General features: G+C 36.9%; 1 pseudogene; it reads right to left on the reverse strand.

The window, feature by feature from the left end:
- Nucleotides 1-287: 287 nt before the first annotated feature.
- LOC126612800 (leucine-rich repeat receptor protein kinase HPCA1-like) overlaps nucleotides 288-20,533 on the reverse strand; it is a 50,819-nt pseudogene continuing 30,573 nt past the window's right edge.

Here is a 20,533-nt window from a genome sequence, read left to right on the forward strand (position 1 = left end):
GGTTTTACATGTTTTCTGTCGGTTATATCTGACACAATTTCTGTCGGTTTTAGAGTATTTTCTGTCGAAAAATTCATTTCCTGACGTTGGCAATTCTGTCGCTTTGTATATCCGCCACTGCATCCATTTTTTGTCGGATTTTGCTTAATATCAGACAGTAATACACGTTTCTTGTCGATTATCATAACGCCACTAATAAATGGTTTTGTAGTAGTGTATTCTTTTGCTACATTTATGTATATATGGATACAGAAAATTACAATTACAACACAAAACTCCGTTGCACTCCATAATTACTACTTGGGTTCAATTTCCGCTGAAACAGCGTATCCACCGCTGTAATCCAAGGAGCCGGTAATGTCATTGAGTTCCTTTTTCGGCAAGCCATCGTTCTGCAGAATGGTTTCGATAGCCTTCACAACTTCACTCATCGTGGGACGATCTGCAGCTGATTCTTCGACGCATTGCATGGCTAGCTCCAAGAACCTCCCAAACCCGATAAGAGTTCCTGAGTTTCGAATGTTTCGATCTATTAACTCCCTCAAACCGTAATGCTCTTCGTCATTCTTGTCCATCACCAACCGTACCTCGCGGACAATGTATTTTCCCTTCTCGATTGGCTGCCTAGCAGTTATCAGTTCAAGCATAACGACTCCAAAGCTGTATACATCGCTCTTCTCGATTAATTGTTGAGTCATGTAGTACTCAGGATCCAGATAGCCCTGAAAGTGTAGACGGTAACTTACAATACAAGAAATTTTGACACTGGAAAACACGATTTTCCTGCTTAGTGCTTACCCTAGCTGAGCACATTTTAGGTAGTTATAAATGATAACATTTGAAATGCTTAATTGTAAACTTACCATTGTTCCTTTGACCTGAGTCGATACATGTCCTTTTCCGCTGTCATTGACCAGCTTCGACAGGCCAAAATCTGCAACCTTCGCCATTAAATGTTCATCTAATAGAATATTGGTGGACTTCACATCTCTATGAATTATAGGAGGATTTGCAAGCTCATGTAGGTAAGCCAGTCCTCTAGCCGAGCCAAGACTGATTCGGAGTCTCCTCTTCCAATTGAGATGAATACCAGATCTCCCTGCAATTCATATTAAAACAAAGCTTATCATTACGTGTTAAATCAATGGTACTAAATGAAAGACATAAAACTAAAAATATGAATTGGCGAGAAGTAAAATCTAGAACTGACCTGACAAGCTTTCCCTAAGTGTTCTATTAGGCATAAACTCGTAAACCAGCATCTGCTCTCCTTGTTCAAAACAGAATCCCAAAAGACCAACGACATTTTTGTGATGAACGCGAGAGAGCAACTCAATTTCAGTCTTGAACTCGAGGCCTCCCTGCATTGATCCTTGCTGAGCTCTTTTGATTGCTATCACTTGTCCATCGGAAAGCATGCCCCTGTAAACCTATGGATAGCCAACCGAAAAGTATAGAAAAAAAAAAATCTTTTAGCTTCAAGCACAATTTCATAGCTGTTACTGAATGAGTTGAATATATAAGCACAATTTCATAGCTGTTACTGAATGAGTTAAATATATAACCTTCCCGTAGCCGCCAGATCCTATCTCATTACTATCAGAGAAATTATTGGTGCACCTCTTAAGCTCATCATACGAAAACCATCTTGCTCCCTTTAGCTGTGGTGCACCGCCACTATCATTTCCGCTTGGCGCCCAAGAAGCTGGAAGATAGAGGAGAGTAGTGAATATAAGCTGACCAATATCTAGTATTAGTGACAGAATGTCAGTCTAAAAATCATCCACAACAGGAATGGTTACTCACTGAAAGGCCTGCTTAAACCAATGGCTCTTTCCGCACGTTTCTTTTGCCTAATGGCGTAAATTTCTACTACCACGAGGCCCACAACAAGAACGAGACAACTAACTGATATCCCGACAATAACACCAGTGCTCATAGAGCTTTTATGCGTGTCTGAAACAATTCGGGTTTTTTACTGTCAGTTTAATTGATCTTCTAATGCAGGGAAAGTGTATATGAACACTGTGATTTAAAATTACCTGGGAAATTATATGGAGCTGCAATAAAACTGAAGGGTCCAAATTCCTTTGGTGGCTTGTGAATCTGATGGCTCATATTTAAACCAATCCTGATAATCTCTGACCTATTAAAATATGTTCCTGTAGGTGGAAAGAGAGCCACATGTATTTTAAGATGGTCAGCAGTGTCGAAGTAAGGGTTATTAAGTGAAACTGAACGGGGAGTGAAGTTAGGTTTCTCCCATAGGATCGTTTCTAGGGATTGAAACAGAGTCACATTTGTCAAATCCCTGAAAGGGGGCGCTTGGAAATTCAGTGTTCCTTCAAAAGGATATCCACATTGACAACTCTGAGGGCTTGGCTGCTGACCCCCGGGGCATGTAATGGATGGACAACCCGTGCTAGTAGCATACGTTTTTGTATTTGATTGTGGAGGCTGACAGAACGAACTCAAGCTAGATTCATTGCACAATGGGTTCCCAACAAGTCTGCAATATGTAAAAGTCACAACTAAGAATGATTGTCCCATGAAAATACAGAACATCATAGAAAATTAAGATCGAGGCCCGTGAACTGTCTTACATTAATGTATGTTTGTACTCAAAACCCAGTGTTATTTTCTGAATCTTATTGTTCTGCAGATCAACAAGCGTCAGTTGCGGACTGAAGTTATCACCCATGTTAAATGTGTCGTTAAACGCATTGTTTTTCATTTTCCTGTCGAGTCACAGAAAAGATGAATGACCAGTTTATTGAAATTGCAGCACGTAGATGAATTACTCCGTTATTCTCCTTATACCTTCACTTGCTGCAATTACGGTATGCTGAACATCCTCTCTGGCACAGTCCCTTGGAGTGCTACATTTTCTAAAACGCTGGCATCATAACAGTAAATAATTTCAGAATGATATCACAATAAATTTTTCACTGTCCTTTTCCAATACTCATCAATATATACCAAGACATCTTCATGTAACCTCCATCAGACTTACATAGTGGTGAGCGAGGGCAAGGTTGATTGGCTTTAGTAACTCATTTTCGTTTACAGGATCTTTAAAAAAAAAAAAACAATATTATGTATTCCCAAGTATTTACCAATAGTAGTTTTATGTTGGATTTGAAGAATATTTACTATGCCAATTCTAGTTTGGTTAACCATGTTGTTGGAGAAATAAAGAGATGATTTGTGGAAATTTACTTGCTGCCCTGCAGCATCTGCAAACAAATTAAGCATCCAAATAACGTTCCTAGCTCCCTTAGTAGTAGCTTTAGCAAACAGAAGGCAATCATCAGCAAAAACAAGATTAGAAATTCTTAGACCTCTTGAGAAGAAAGGATGCCCACATGAGACTTATGGTTGTTTGCCAACGAATTAAAATTGCGAATTAGTGGCTCCATGCAAAGGATAAATATGTAAGGCGACAAAGGGTCACCTTGTCAAATGCCTCTTTTAGGATAAAAATACCCATGCGAAGTTCCATTTACCAAAACTGAAAACGAGGCAGAGGTAATACACTCCATGATTAAATTAACCCACTTATTTTCAAAACCAAAGTTAAGGAGTACATGTTTAATGTAATCCCAATTAAGGAAGTCGTAAGCTTTTTCGAGGTCCAATTTAACACCCATACTCCCTACTCGTCCTTTCTTGTTTGTAAAACTAGCAAATAACTCATGAGCTATGAGAATATTATCTTGAATAGACCTACCTGGGACAAAAGCGCTCTGATTTTTGGAAATGCAAAAATCCAGGAGCGGCTTAAGTCTATTAATGATTATCTTTGTTATTATCTTATAACTAACATTGCAAAGACTAATAGGTCTATAATTACTAACTGTTTCTGGGTTCTCGACCTTAGGAACCAAAGCTATATTTGTATGGTTTATAAGTTTAAGACTAGAGTTGTTTTGGAAGAAATCATTGACCATAGAGATTATATTACCTTTAACCACTTCCTAGCAATCCTGATACAATGCAGCTCCAATACCATCAGGCCTTGGGGCCTTAAAAGGTCCAATGCGCTTCACAGCATTCCACACTTCATCCTCCGTGTTTGGTTGGAGGAGTTGGGAATTGTGACGATGCTCGATGCAAGGTTGAAGACTTGCAGTTAAGGTCTCCAACTTGTCCAAAGAAGGTGCACTCCCACAAGAAAAACGCAGCCTGAACTCCTACACAAAAACTTGTTCGAGCCCCTCCCCTTTGAACCACCAGTAGCCATTAGAATCTTTAATTTTCTCTCGAGCATTTCGTTTTTTCCTTATGGTGGCACCTAGTTGCAACCATTTAACTTTTGCTTTTTGAGCTCACATAATTTCCTCTTGTTTCAGCAGCTCATTTAAGTCCTCTCTAATTCTCAATTCCAACTCAATATTACTGTGAGTATGTTGATTGGCCATTAGTTTATCTTGTACTTCCTTTAGGTCATTGACAAGTTTATTTTTACGTTCCCTAACATCTCCGAATATCTCCTTGTTCCACTTCTTAACCAGAAATTTAAAAGTTCCCATACAAGCCCTAAACTTATCGATAGGTCTATCACAATCCATACAATACCAAACCTTCTTAACAAACTCCTGAAATTCAGGATGTTGCAACCACATGGCCTCAAATTTGAATTGGCGATGGTTCTTCGTTGTAATCTCAACACTGGTATTAAGGAGAATGAGACAATGGTCAGAGCCAAAAATTGGGTAATTGTGAAGACTAAAATTAGGGAAGGCATTTAACCAACAAGGATTAGCTAACCCTCGATCCAACCTTTAGTTGAATATCAGAGTGCGCTACGAACAAGATTACAAAACAATAAGAATTTTATTAAAACAAACGATAATGTCGAAACGGCTACAAAACTCCAAGAGACTACATTGTGAATGACTTGATTAAAACTAACTAATACAAGAACTACTATATATAGTGAAAACTTAAAGCAAACCCTAATCCTTAAATGATATAGAAAACTAAAGCACAACCTAATCCTTAAAGGATAGAGAAAACTAAAACAAATCCTAAACAAAAACTTAACGGGCAAGAAACTAATCCTTGGCCCGCAAGATAACTAATCTAAATTCCAACACCTTTCATAGATTCTTGTACTGTCATTGTGACCATTACACCAAGTAAAAGGCATACCAGAAGCAAAGAGAGATAAGAGATTACCCTTGTTTAAAAAATTGATGAATTTGTTCATGAAAATAGTAGTAATTTGACAGCCTCCCAATTTTTATGACAAATCAATAATGTTGTTGAAGTCTCCCAAGAGACACCAAGGTTGGTTTAAAGGGTTGAGGGCGAGAATCTCCTCCCAAAGAGAGTCCTGCAAGTTCTTTTGAGGGAAAGCATAAACAAAAGTGATAAAGTACGACATATTTGTAGATAATTCATTTATCTGACAATGGATAAAACGATCATATGCTTTCAAAATCATAACAGACACAGAAGTATCATTCCAGAACAAGCAAATTCCCCCGGCTCTACCAGCAGGGGCCCTACAATAGAAATTCTGATGGACTTTATCCAAGGCTACTTTAGTTTCTAACAAGCAAAAAAGGTCCACTCTTACTTTAGTTTCGGCTTAAAAATACTAATAGTTTAGACTATTTTATTATTTTTAATTATTATAGGCCATTCTGACAGTAAGACTACTTTTAGAAAAAGAAAGAGTTAAAAATATTAAATAAACTGTTTGCTTTAGTGAAAGTTCTGAACACGTTTCTTAGGTTTGCTAGGGAGTAGTCTATAGGTTTTAATATTTTATTATTTTTAGATGAAAAATTTTATTTGAACACATGTAATCTATTTTTACACCCAACTTAAATTTAAATTGTTAATTGTCTATTTTACCCTGTTACATAATTACTATTAAATACAAAATGAAATTAATAATAAAACTCAAATTTATCAATAAACTCATTAAACGCTACCATCACTTCTTGTTTATCTTACGTTCATTCTGGCTAAAACCCTAATAGGTCTTGTAGAGAAAAACAAGTTTTTTTTATTGATAGATGGTGATTTTAAAGTTTTGAATCCTCCAACTAAGGTATGACTCAATTTATAAATATTTTGTTCGTTTGATTTCAATTTTTTTTAACTTTAGAAGATGAGTATTTGGGTTTCAATTTTTTTCATCAATCCCGAATGGTTTGCTAAACTTTCTGCAATTGGAAAATTCTAAGGAAAAACTTCTTACCAATGTTCTTAGATTATAAAATTCCTTGCTTGTTGATAAATATAAGGGGATAAATTTTTTATTTGTTGCTTATGCACATTAGTAGAAAGAAAAAAGGCAAATGTCTGGGTTTGGTAGCAAAAAAAAATAAATAAATAAATAAAAAAAATTAGCCATGGAAATGCTAGTTGGAAGGGGGTGGGGCAAGGACGTCTCTTTAAAAAAAAAATTCAATTATAGATGTTATTTTATAAAGGGAATGAGTGTAAAGATAACTTAACATTTTGAATTGGGTTTAAGAGGTTAGTTTAGGTAATAAATTTGGGTTTAAAGAGATATTAATTCTTTAATAAAAAATAATATGGGTGGAGAGAGTAAGTTGGGTGTAGAAATATGGTACATGAGTTTAAATAAAATTTTCCTTTTTAGATTTCCTAGGGAGTAGTCACACAGTTTAAAAAACTAGGTTTTAGTATTTCATTATTTTAGGTTTCATTGGGAGTAGTCACACACGGTTCTAGGTTTCTAGGAGTAATTATTAACTTTTATTATTTTATTCATTTTAATGAGTACTTACACGTTTCTTAAGACTGTAACTTTTGAAGGCTATAACAGTGGCCGATTTTTTTTCACTTTTCAGAAAGCTTTGGTGACATTCGTGTACAATTCACAGAGACTGAGCCTACAATTGTGAAAGTTTATTGATTTTTCTCGTCAATAGGTAAGTTTCTGACAATTTTATTCTTAATTCTTGATGAGTTTTTTGTTTATTGTTTAAATTTTGAGAGTTTGTACTTAAAAAGTTCAGTTTCAAATTTAATATATTTTTTTCTGAAAGATTTCTTAGAAATATAATTTATTATATAAACTTGTTTATTGTTTTTCAATTTGTTAGGTCAACGTCTGTTCAATGAAGATGTTAAGAACTATTGATTCATTTTTTAGAAAAAGAGATGATGGTGATAAATTAGAGAGTGATATACCTTTTGCATCTACTGATATCGCACCAGTATCAACTGAGCAGCCTCATGATCCTCACCAAACATCTAATATAATTTCTTAATTCAAATTATTGCTTTTAGGCTTATTATTGTGTAACTTCATGTAAGTAACAAAAAAATTAACCATTTGATTTCGTGGTAATAATTTTAGTTTAGCCTACCCAACAAATAATTTATGACTCCACCATTGCTTCTAATGCAGGGAAAGTGTATATGAACACTGATTTAAAATTACCTGGGAAATTATATTGAGCTGCAATAAAAATGAAGGGTCCAAACTCCTTTGGCGGCTTGTAAGTCTGATTGCTCATATCAAAACCAATCCTGATAATCTCAGACCTATTAAAATATGTTCCTGTATGTGGAGAGAGAGCCACATGTACTTTAAGATGGTCATCGATGTCGAAGAAAGGGTTATCAAGTGACACTGAACCGGGAATGAGGTCAAGTTTCTCCCATAGGCTCCTTTCTAGGGATTGATACAGAGTCACATTTGTCAATTCCCCGAAAGAGGGCGCTCGGAAATCCAGTGTTCCTTCATAAGGATATCCACATTGACAACTATGAGGGTTTGGCTGCTGACCCCCGGGGCATGTAATGGATGGACAATCTGTGCTAGTAGCATACGTTTTTGTATTTGATTGTGGAGGCTGACAGAACGAACTCGAGCTAGATTCACTGCACAATGGGTTCCCAACAAGTCTGCAATATGTAAAAGTCACAACTAAGAATGATTGTCCCATGAAAATACAGAACATCATAGAAAATTAAGATCGAGGCCCGTGAACTGTCTTACATTAATGTATTTTTGTACTCATAACCCAGAGTTATTTTCTCAATCTTATTGTTCTGCAGATCAACAAACCCATGTTAAATGTGTCGTTAAACGCATTGTTTTTCAGTTTCCTGTTGAATCACAGAAAATATGAATGGCCAGTTTACTGAAATTGCAGCACGTAGATGAATGGCCAGTTTACTTACACTTGCTGCAATGACGGTAGGCTGAACATTCTCTCTGGCACAGTCCCTTGAAGTGCTCCATTTTCTAAAACGCTGGCATCATAAAAGTAAATAATTTCAAAATGATATCACATTAAATTTCACTGTCCTTTTCCAAGACTCATCAATCTATACCAAGACATTTTCATGTAACCTCCACCAGACTTACATAGTGGTGAGCGAGGGCAAGGTTGAGATCCAACGCGGAGCTTCTGATGGATCAAACGAGTTGTTGTTAACGTATACAGGAATCCTGATCTGCAATGAATACTTCAAACAAGAAAAGGAAAAGAAAGAAGAGTTCTAGAGCAAGAATGAATGTTTTTAGAGAAAGAAACTTTTGTATTGATCTGAATTGAAGATTACAGTAGTGCCATATCCTCTTATATAGGTTACACGATTTGCATCAGTAACTTCAGTAACTATATCAGTTTACTATATCAGTTAGTTATAACACCTCTAACCAACATAACAACCAATAGTCAATTAGTTAAGCTGATGTGGCATTGCCAACTGTTACTACTGTCAACATCCCCCCTCAATCTAAGCTTGGGGTGCCAAGCTTCAGATTGTAGCAATGTTTGATAAATGCAGGACTGTGAAGACCCTTTGTTAGAACATCGGCAGTTTGCTCATCAGTAGGAACATATGCCACGACAAGATCGCCTTTTTGTACCCTCTCTCTTACAAAATGATAATCGGTATCCAAATGTTTGATTCTGGAGTGGAACACTGGATTCGAACTTAATGCAATAGCTGACATGTTATCACAATTAATAACAGGTGGTTGAAGTAAAACACACTTCAAATCCCTCAAAATGTGTCAAACCCAAGCTATATCAGCAGCTGTATGAGCAAGGGCTTTGTATTCAGCTTTTGTAGAACTTCTGGATACTGAAGTTTGTTTCTTTGATTGCCACGAAATAGGATTGTCTCCAAGAAAAACAACATATCCAGTTACTGATCTTCTGGTATTAAGATCCGCAGCCCAATCAGAATCAGAGAAAGCCGTGAGATGCATCTGTGAGTGTGAAGAATAGACTATGCCATGTTGCATTGTACCATGAAGATATCAAAGAATCCGTTTTACAGCACCAAAATGAACTTCAGTTGGTGAATGCATGTGTTGACAAACTGTATTCACAGCAAACGCAATATCCGGTCTAGTAAACGTAAGATACTGCAAGGAACCAACAATGCTTCTGTATGAACTAGGATCTGAAAGTAACTCCCCTTCTGTCATCATCATTTGATTATGTGGTTTACATGGTGTATTAGCAGGCTTGCAAGAATCCATACCTGCCTTATGAAGTAAATCCTTTATGTATTTTGACTGATTTACAAAAATATCTCCATTTGGTTTATATTGAATCTGTAAACCAAGGAAATATGTCAGCTTCCCCAAATCCTTTAAGTCAAACACAGAGGAGAGTTCTTGAACTACGAGTTGTACTTTAGTCACACATGATCCAGTCAATATTATATCATCAACATAGAGCAATAATATGATGATATCATTGTTATCAGTTTTAATGAACAAACTGGTATCAGATACTGATGCAGTAAACCCCATTGTCACCAAGTAGCTTGTAAATTTTGAATTCCAAGCCCTTGGGGCTTGTTTGAGTCCATATAGTGACTTGAGGAGTTTGCATACATAATCGGGATGACTTGAATCAACAAACCCCTGTGGCTGTTTCATATAAACTTCTTTTTGTAACTCACCATGCAGAAATGCATTCTTGACATCAAGTTGTTTCAATTCCCATTTATTCATTGCAGCCAAGGCAAGAATGAGTCTTACTGTTGTATGTCTTACAATTGGACTAAAAGTATCTGAATAATCTACACCATGCTCTTGAGAAAACCCTTGAGCAACCAATCTTGCTTTATACCGTGATACAGTACCATCAGGATTTCTTTTCACCTTATACACCCATTTGCTTCCTATTATTGATCTGTGATTTGGTGCAGGTACTAAATTCCAAGTACCTTGAATTCGAAGTGAATCATACTCCTCTTGCATTGCATGTTGCCAATGAGAAAGAGATGCTGCTTGTCTAAAGCATGTAGGTTCTAATGAATCTGCAATCTCTGAAATAAAGGAGAAACCTCCCACAAAAGGATCATCATTTGTTATCTGCAAGGTGTTTAACTCTGGAAATGTTGCAGTTAAGGCTGCATAATTTTTTCTTAGGATAGCACCAGACTTCAACCTTGTCACCATAGAATGTTCATTACCATTCTGTGCTTAAATATCATGTGAGACAATTGCTTGAGAAATTGGTAACCTTGAATCTGGTGGACTTGAGACATGATGGTGAGAAGATGTAACCGGATCATCAGAAGGTGGACTTACTGCAGACTCTGAAGATGGAGACACTACCATATCAGAGTTTCCTGAAGCTACCGGATCTGAGCCTTGAAAATTTGAAATGACTTCTATAGCTTGTGCAGATCCTCTATCTTGATGCACTGAAGATGGAGTAATTGGATCCCTTGGTAATTGAATTGCAATAGGCCTTGAATTCTGGAAAGAAGAAGAACTAGACTGTGATATCTTTGACACTTGTATATTCTGATAAGGAAATATCTCTTCATCATGTACAACATGTCTTGAAAGAATTAATTTCCCTGAACCAATGTTATAACATACTACTCCCTTATATCCCATCATATATCCCAGAAATACACATTGAGTTATTCTTGGTTCAAGTTTATTTGCATTATAAGGCCTCATGAATGGATACACTGCAGACCCAAAAATCTTCAGAGTTTGAACATCAGGTTCTTGTCCAATTAACACCTGATATGGTGATTTCATATGCAATATTCTACATGGCATTCTGTTTATTAGAAATGCAGCATGTGAACAGGCATGAAACCAGAATTGAGCTGGTAACTTTGCTTCTGTCATGAATGTCACTGCAGTCTCAACCACATGTCTGTGTTTCCTCTCAGCAAGTCCATTTTGCTGAGGGGTATAAGGACACGAAATCATGTGTTTTATACCCTTTGTATCAAAAAAATCAACAAACATTCTACTTATATACTCTCCCCCTCCATCAGATTGTAAACACTTAAGTGAAGCACTGAATTGAGTTTGTATAAAAGCACAGAACTTAATAAATACAGAAAACACTTCAGACTTGGTATTCATTGGAAAAATCCACAAAAATCGTGAATATTCATCTACAAAGCTCACATAGTATCTACAACCCTGTACAGACACCTTTGGAGATGGCCCCCATACATCAGTGTGAACTTTCTCAAACAAATATGTAGCAGTATTTTGTCTTACTGGAAATGACTGTCTTCTCATTTTACCACTCATACAAGAAGAACATATGGACTCACAACTATCTACTTTGACACTATTATTAAACTTCTGCAGCATTACAGCAAGCACCTCCTCTGACGGATGTCCTAACCGCTTATGCCACCTTGATACTTGAATCTTCTTTCCAACAAAACCAGCACAGTGCTCCAACTTTGCAGCAAAAGACTGCGCAAAGACATTGGCTGGAATTGAAAACAGCTCCCCATCATCACTTATCCCTGTGTACAGTATCTTCCTTGTTGTCTTGTCCTGTATGAAGAAGACAACATCATCACATATAAACCAACATCCATTATCTCTGCATAACTTCTTAACAGAAAGTAAATTCATAGTGATTTTAGGTACACAGAGCACATTTCTTAACATCAAAGATTGTTTAGAAAGAGGAATGCTTGTGGAACCAATATGTGTTACTTTCAATCCTGTACCATTCCCAATTGTAATAGTTCCATCACTAGTATAAGGAATAACATGATTAAGATGATGTAAATTTGCAGTCATGTGATGAGTTGCACCTGAATCCAATATCCAGTTTTCTTCAGCAGTAAAACCAACACCAGATCCTTCAGTTTGAGTGACATTCGCTTGAGCTGTCATAGCTGCAATCGATGGTGGTGGTGGAGGATTTCCCTGATATGCAAAGTTGTTCCTGTGAAAGCATTCAAGAGCTATGTGCCCCCGCTTTCCACATATCTGACAGATTACAGAACCAGAAGACTGTGAACCTCCACTCTCATAGCAGTTTGGTGCAGTGTGTCACCTTCTCGAACATATCTGACATTCAGGTGATACCGAGTACTTAGAATTGGTATTCCCATTCCAATTGGACTTAGAATTGCCATGGCCAGCAGATGAATTAGTTGAGATGAACCCATTACTTGCAGATTCATATCCTACAACACTCTTACCACTTCCAGAGTAGCCATTATTCCCAGAGTAACCATTATTCCCATTTCTGTTATGGAACCCTGATGCAAACCTGGAATTGTTATTCCCACCTCCAAACTTTTTATTATTAGAACTTCCTCTCTGTGAAGACTGAAAACCTCTACTACCATTACCATTTCCAATTCCTGAAAAACCATTTCCTCCCTGAAAATTACTGCCAAACTGATCATTAAAACCATTTCCTCTCTGAAAGTTGTTACCGAATGTAGCATTGCTGAGACTACCCTGAGACCTCTGAGAATTAGAGCTCTCACCATGTTCATACCCTTGAAAGCCTTGTAATCCTTCACCTTGAACAACCATAGCAGACATAGAACTAGATAAAGAGTGCATTCTAGATTCAATACTGCCTTCGGCTACAAGCAATTGTGCTCGAAAATCTTTGATAAACATAGGAGAATCTCTTGCCAATATGACTGTCTTAATCATCTCAAAGTCAGCAGGCAAACCAGAAAGAACAGCAATAATGAAATCATTATCAGTAACCTTTTCTCTTGCAGATACTAATTGATCCCTTATCCCTTTTAGTCTCATTAAGAATTTATCAACCGAATCACCACCTTTCTGAGCAGTATGCAATTCAGTTTTAAGCTGATTCATACGAACCATTGAGACAGAGGCAAATCTTTCTTGCAAACATTTCCAAGCTTCATAAGATGTTTTACACCCAATTACATGTTCCATAGCATCATCCGAAAGAGTTGCAATTAGCAAACTTAACAAAGCTAGATCCTTTTTCACCCAATCTTTATAAGCAGCATTAATTTCATTAGTAACCCCAGATGCTGTATCAATCACATACTTAGGTGGACATGGTGCTTCTCCAGTAAAGAAGTCAAACAAATCATACCCCCTCAACACAGATGAAAATTGATAACTCCATTTCACAAAATTATCATCTTGCAACTTTACTGTCAACATCCCTAACAGATTCTCAATTCTAACATTACATTCAGCCATCTTTACACACGAAAGATTATCACAAATACAACCCAAGATTTCAAACAACAAGATATAGAACCACAGATATCACAAAATACACCTTTCTTCGGCAATCGGCCTTGAATGAAGAAGGAGAACAGAATTGCATAAGAACTACACTCCGGCAATCGGCCTTATGGAGTTTACACCGAGATAATGGCTTCGGCCTTATATCTCAAATCAAAATTGCAGAAAGATGGCATCGGCCTTTGTTTCTTTCACACAAAAAATCAACAAACCCAGAAGAAAAGACTTTGAGACATTTTCACAAACAGATAGAGTGCAGAAAACATACTGTACTTGCAAGAAAAGCCAGGCCTCCAACAGAACGCACAACACTGATGAAACTACACGAAGTTACCAAGAATGATCTTCGGCAACAACTACCATGAGCGGAAGACGATAGCCACGAAGAACGTACACGGCGATGATACCATGTTAACGTATACAGGAATCCTGATCTGCAATGAATACTTCAAACAAGAAAAGGAAAAGAAAGAAGAGTTCTAGAGCAAGAATGAATGTTTTTAGAGAAAGAAACTTTTGTATTGATCTGAATTGAAGATTACAGTAGTGCCATATCCTCTTATATAGGTTGCACGATTTACATCAGTAACTTCAGTAACTATATCAGTTTACTATATCAGTTAGTTATAACACCTCTAACCAACATAACAACCAATAGTCAATTAGTTAAGCTGATGTGGCATTGCCAGCTGTTACTACTGTCAACAGTTGTAACTAAGGTCTCTGAAGTAAAATCATTAGGATTTATCAGTACAACACAAGAACAACCCGGAAAACTGAAACTGCAAATGACAGCTCCATGCCATGTACTCACACATAATTGAGGGCATTCAATCCAGTTAGGTTGGGTAAAGAGCCGTTCAAATTGTTGTGCGCGAAATTTCTGGAAGAGAATATAAAACCATGTAAAAGCTAATTAACCATCACTAAGATTATGGTAAAAGCACATCAAAGTATTTTCTTGGAGAGTTTGTACTCACAATTCACTGAGATTTATTAGGTTGGAGATATTTGAGGAGACTGGTCCCGTCAGAGCATTTCTATCAAGCCGACTGTTGCAGAAAAGAATGGTGTAGTCTAATAAGTGTCAAGAAGCAGATACACTTAAATGCGAAAGAAAAAGAAAAATCAAGATGGCCTTTCACTCACAGAACCTCGAGAGTCTGAACGGAAAATGTTGTTGATGGAATAGTCCCATTGAATCTATTTCCATCAAACAATCTGCAAATAAAGAATGACAAGCAGTTTAAGTATAGAACATAAACTGATAGACAAATTAGATACATATTGGAGCTGAACAGTCCGGGTGGAATGGTACCTGAAAGCTGGTTCTGGTTCAAATGGCTGCAAATTCATATAATCTGTTTAATGTTTACGCAATAAGCAGTGGCATAATCCTTACTAGAATTTCATTTTCTCTTCAGAATGGAGAGAGTTTCAAAACGAAAAATACTCACAAATGTTTAGCCTTGAATAGTTGGTCTAAGCCGGGGGTAGTGTCACTTGAAACTGGGAGAGGTCCAGTCAACTGATTGTCTGCCAGGTCCAGCCAATAGAGGTTGGATAGATCACCCAAAGAAGCAGGTATACTACCGAGTGAAGTTATTCGTATTCAAAGCCCTGAGAAAAACCAAAGTTATATAAACTTGGGAAAAGAAAAACATCTTATTGGTTTGAACTAACAGTATGAATAATTAGTCTAATTCTTACAAGAAGGTTAGCTCTCCAAGTCTCCCCAATTCACTTGGAATAATTCCACTGAAGCTGCAACCAGCTAGGATCCTAAAAGACGGAAACAGTCTCATATAATTATCCGATATAAAAACTCATGTTCCATAAAGTTCAAAATTGCTTGGTAAATTGTTCTTACAGGATGTTCAGATTGCTCAGATCCCCTGATCGTGGAGAGAGAGAACCGGTGAGGCCCTTGTTGAATGAAAGAACCCTGCAATGTTAACGTTTCAGCTTCGTTAATAATTCAGAGCACCCTAGAATTAAAGAGTTTTGAACGCGCCTCACGCGCTGAGAACCAAAAACCCAGAAATAACTTGTTCGTGCTTTTTTGCTCAGTGAAGGTGGTGGAGCCGGTGGAGCCTGGTGGGCAGGCGAAGGGGCAGTCCTCGGGGATGGGTGGAGAATCAGTTTCTTCACCGATTGAATTTGGAGCTAATGATGCTGATTCTTCCCGATCTGGTAAGAGAATTTGTGGGATTGATGGACTAAATTTGGATGCTGAACGTGACATGGTTGATCTGCTCTTGGAGCCTAATGTGAGTTTAAAAGACAAGCTTATGAAATCAACTCGGCGACTTGACTCGGTTGCTATCCCTGATTTTAATTTTGATCCTGATCTCGTTGACAGGGACGCTTCCTTCTCTCGTGAGGTGAAAGGGCCTATCGTTACCTTCTCAGAAAAAGCTGTGACGAAGTTGGGTAAGGATTGGCATGATGCTCTGGTCATCAAACTTCTTGGGTGATCGCACACTTATAATTTTTTGTTGAACATGCTGAGGCAAAAATGGCAATTAAAAGGAGGTATGCAGCTTATTGACATTGATCATGATTTTTATATTGTTAAATTTGATTTGGAAGAGGATAAGGAGTTTGTTTTAACTGGTGGACCTTGGATAATTGCGGGTCAGTATTTGACGATTCAAAAATGGAGACCATGATTTGTGCCTGCAACTGAGGTTATTATTCGTATGGCTATATGGTTTAGGATACTGTGTGTTCCAATTGAGTATTTTAATGTTTGGGCAATGAGGAAGATAGATAGTGTGCTGGGAAAACTATTGAAGATTGATGTAAACACCAACTCTTAATAAATGGGCAAATTTGCTAGAATTTGTGTTGAGATTGATGTGACTAAGCCTCTTGAAGCATTTATTCAAATTAATAAAGGATGGTACAATTTGGAGTATGAGGATATGCCATAAATTTATTTCAGATGTGGTCGCTATGGGCATAAGAGGGAGAGCTGTCCTCGGAGCGTTGATTGGTAACCATTGTTTTGCATGAAATTCTTTGCATGAAATTCGTAGGAGTTTATCACCCGTTACTTCTAGTGTTGTTCCTTGCTGTTTTAAGTGTTTTTAAGCTATTTTGGAGTGTTTTAGTGTTTTTGACATAAAAATTCGAAAATATCATAAAAATTTGAAAAATTGTTTTGAAAAGCCTAAAAAGAGTGTTTTGAGTCGTTTTTGTGTGTCTTAGGGTACCTTCCAACACAATGATGAGGATTCGGTTTTTAATTACATGACTGTTAAAGAGAGTTATAAACATGGATGAACATTTGATTTACTCTTTGGTGTATGCTTGGTTGTGGTTATAATTTATGAATTCACATGCAATCATAAAGGAAAAATTAGTTTTTGTAACATGCTTGAAGGAATGAACTCAAACGAACGCTACAACCTTGTGAGACTTGAGCCTAAACATTATTTGGAGAGTTGATAATCTGGGCATTATTGTTTTCTAAGTCGTTGCATGATCTCATTATTCTTTGCTTAGTTACTACTTAGAAGGCGTTTCATCATTTAGTTCCAAATGCTAGAACTCATGTCCATTTCATTCAAAGCATGCTATTGATTTGCATAACACATATTCAAGAAGAAGTTGTGTAGTGACCACAACCTTAGCCAAATTGCCATGTATACTACTTCATTTTATGTTCAAGTGTAAACCCCATTAAGCCTTGTTTAGCCTGTTTTTTTTCTTTGTTAATCACATCATCTCCACCTAGCCTAGATTAGGACCATCCATACCCTTGTTCTTAAAGCATAGTAAAGCATGATTCAAATTGAATTCCTGTTGAGTAATGTTTGGCAGAAAACAAGTGTGGGGGAAGTGTTTCTCATGTAAGTAGTGAGCCATAGGCACGGGTGGAAAGAAAAAAAAAAGTTGTGAAAATGTATGAAAAAAGAGTTCTAAAGTGTTGTTTGTTGAAGAAAGGGTCCAAAACATTGAATTCGGCCCTAAGTGTGGCTCAAATCTTCCCTTTGTGTTAAAAGCTGATTTCTGCATTCTAAAGTGAATTCTAAGTTTCGATTTCATTACTTTACTTGCTATTGCCTTAGGAACGTTTGTTATCCCTATCCTTCATTTGTTAGCCATTGCCCCAAGCCCTTTTACAACGCTTGACTTCTATCTTGAGTGTTATGTGTTTCAATTTGTGGAGTTTGAATTTGGTATGAGCATATGGTGTCACTGGTTCTCGCATCTAAGTAGTAGCATTCCATTCATGAGATCATATCTAAACATGCTTATTAACTCCAGAAATTGCGTTCTTTGTGATACATATATGTGAGTGTTCGTTTTCATATCTACATCAATCTTCTCACATATGACTAGTATAGGGTGTGTAGTTAGAAAATCTGAGTGAAAATTGAGTGCATACTTTGTAAGGAATTGAGTTAATTCTCTAAGGCATGTTACTACATCAAAAAAATTGTTTTAATCGATTAATTGTGAACAAGTAAATGGTGACTATGATTAAGTATGTGCTTAAGTGTAAAGATGACTCAAATCTGTGGGGATAATGAATTTTAACATGTCATGTGTATTGGAAATCCCTGAGGCAAATGTTGGAAGGTTTAGTTTGTGTTTTATTTGTTTTGTTTCGTTTTATTTCTTTGTTTTGCTCGAGGACTAGCAAAAGCTAAGTGTGGGGGAATTTGATAGGAGCATATTTATGCAACTTAATTGGCTTGTTCTCATGCGTTTACGTTGTGTTTCTTTAGTTATTTTAGTGTTTAAAGCCATTTTCATTTGTTTGTAGGTCTTAATAACAACCTTGGCAAGAAAAGTGCATTTTGGTGCATTTTGGATCAATATTGGGCTGAAATGGATTGCATGCATGAGGATGGACGTTTTGGGCAGGAAATAAGTTGAATTGTGGCTGAAATAATGAAGAGCATGTGTGTGTGCAAGTGTGACAGCTTGTACATGTGGAAATGATGACTAGATGGCAGCACACACACATGGGAATGCAAGGAAACACACGGCATGGACAACCAAGAAATTCGTCAAAACTGCCTGTGCAGATTAGCTGACTTTGGAAGCATGTTACGAACAGCTCCGATTGAATGAGAGTATGAGCCTTATATGCTTGGAAAGCTACGGATGTCTATTTTCTGGAGAAATTTACAGATTGTTAATATCATTTTGCTAGAAGAAGTTATGGGTATTTTAACACTGAAAGGTTCAGAAACGGGCTAATCAGATTTGGCTAAAGTAAAGGCACTTGTTTTGTGTTTTGCTTTGTCATCAACACTCAGCAGAAAATGGGGTTATGATTACACTCATTTGTCTTTGGAGCAAGTGGAAATGCACAGCTAGAAGAGAAGGCACAACACATGCAAAGGAAAAGAGAAACATGGGCTGAAAATAGGTGGATTGGTGGTTGAAATGATGAAGCATGTGTGTGTAAATGTAAAGGAAAACATGGCAGAAAATGTGTGTGTTTTATGGTTGAAATGATGAAGCATGTGTGTGTAAATGTAAAGGGGAAACATGACAACACACACCCACACAAGCTGCACATGCAAAGGAAATGGAGTGTTCCTCTCTCAAAGCCTATAAATACCACCTCCCATATTCATCAAGACAACAGATTTTTCTCCTTGCTTTGGCCGAAATTTCCCACCACCATTCTCTCTAATTTCAGCCAAAAACCACCCCTAGCCACACCACCCATCAATCCTAAACCTTTCCATATCATTCCCCATCCATTCTACACCATAAAAACCACCCAAAACCGTCCAAAACCTCTAGTGCCGCTGCTTGCAAGGAAGGAAAGAGAAGGAACATCTTGTGCCGTGCCTACGCCCAAGCCTTGGGAGTGTTGGAGCATTTCTAGTTGTTTTCTATCTTTGATTTCAATGTTTAAATTAAGTTATCTTTGTGTACTTGCGAGTATGAGGAACTAAACTCCCCCTTAGCTAGAGGGGGATTCAAAACCATGTTTATGCTTGCTATATGATTTGATTACATCCAATTGCGTTTCATGAATTGTGAATTTAATTTACTTATCTCTATGAATTAAAACTAATTTGTGTATGTTGGTTGAGAGTGCACGCTTAATTTTCATGCATAAGTTTGATGCTAGGATATGAGGGAGTTTCACCTAATCGTTATGAACTTATATTCATAAGTAGTAAAGGTTGTTGATCACAATCGTGTTAAGTAAATTCTTGGCATAAGTTTCATGCAATTCATAGTAACGAGTGCCTCGTCAATGCTTATGTTTTTCATAGAACTAAATGATTCTTGCGTGTATCTCTATTATGCAATTCATGTAGGGAACTTGTAGGGAATGTTTTGGGTTGTCGTATGCAATCATCCAACCTAATAACTTGTGGAAAAACTGAGGGTTAATTAGTGCAGTTCACGGTTAATTTGGGGCATTGAGTATTCATGGTTTGTCGAAGAGCAATTGGAAATCATTTTGTATGCAAGTATAACATGTGTGGAGAAGAACCCCTTAGCTAGCTTCTCATCCATTCAATTTGATCAATCTCGTTTTAAAACCCATTTTGTTTTACAAAGTTCTTGTTTTGTTTTCAAATTCGTCTAAAATCAATCCCCCTTTATTTTGTTGAGTCATATTAGTTAGAAATCAATTTAGTTTGTGTTTTTAAGTGTCTTGAGTCAAGTTATAACATATTTTCGTTCAAATTCTTCCTTAGTGTTCAAAACTGCCCAGATTGTGTTTTTAAGGCAGTTTTGAGTGTTTAGGTGCTGTTTTGAGTCTTTTGGTTTGTTTTAGTGTTTTAAAGTATAGTTATGCATTCTTTGAGTCTAGTTTAGTGTTTTAAACTTTGTTTTTACATTTTCAAGTCAGTTTCCAAGTGATTTAGCAATCTCTCCTAATCCGCGGCCTAGAACGATCCCTACTTACATACTTGCTACAATTGATAAAAAGAGGGTTTAATTTGTGTGCTTATATATTTCGCATCAAATTAAAAAATTTGATGCGAAATTTAAATTAACACTCAAATTAAACCTTCTTGTTGTCAATTGTAGTAAAGAATATAAGTAGGGATC

The sequence above is a fragment of the Malus sylvestris genome (assembly GCF_916048215.2).
Source record: "Malus sylvestris chromosome 4 unlocalized genomic scaffold, drMalSylv7.2 SUPER_4_unloc_1, whole genome shotgun sequence".
Classification (NCBI taxonomy): Eukaryota; Viridiplantae; Streptophyta; class Magnoliopsida; order Rosales; family Rosaceae; genus Malus; species Malus sylvestris.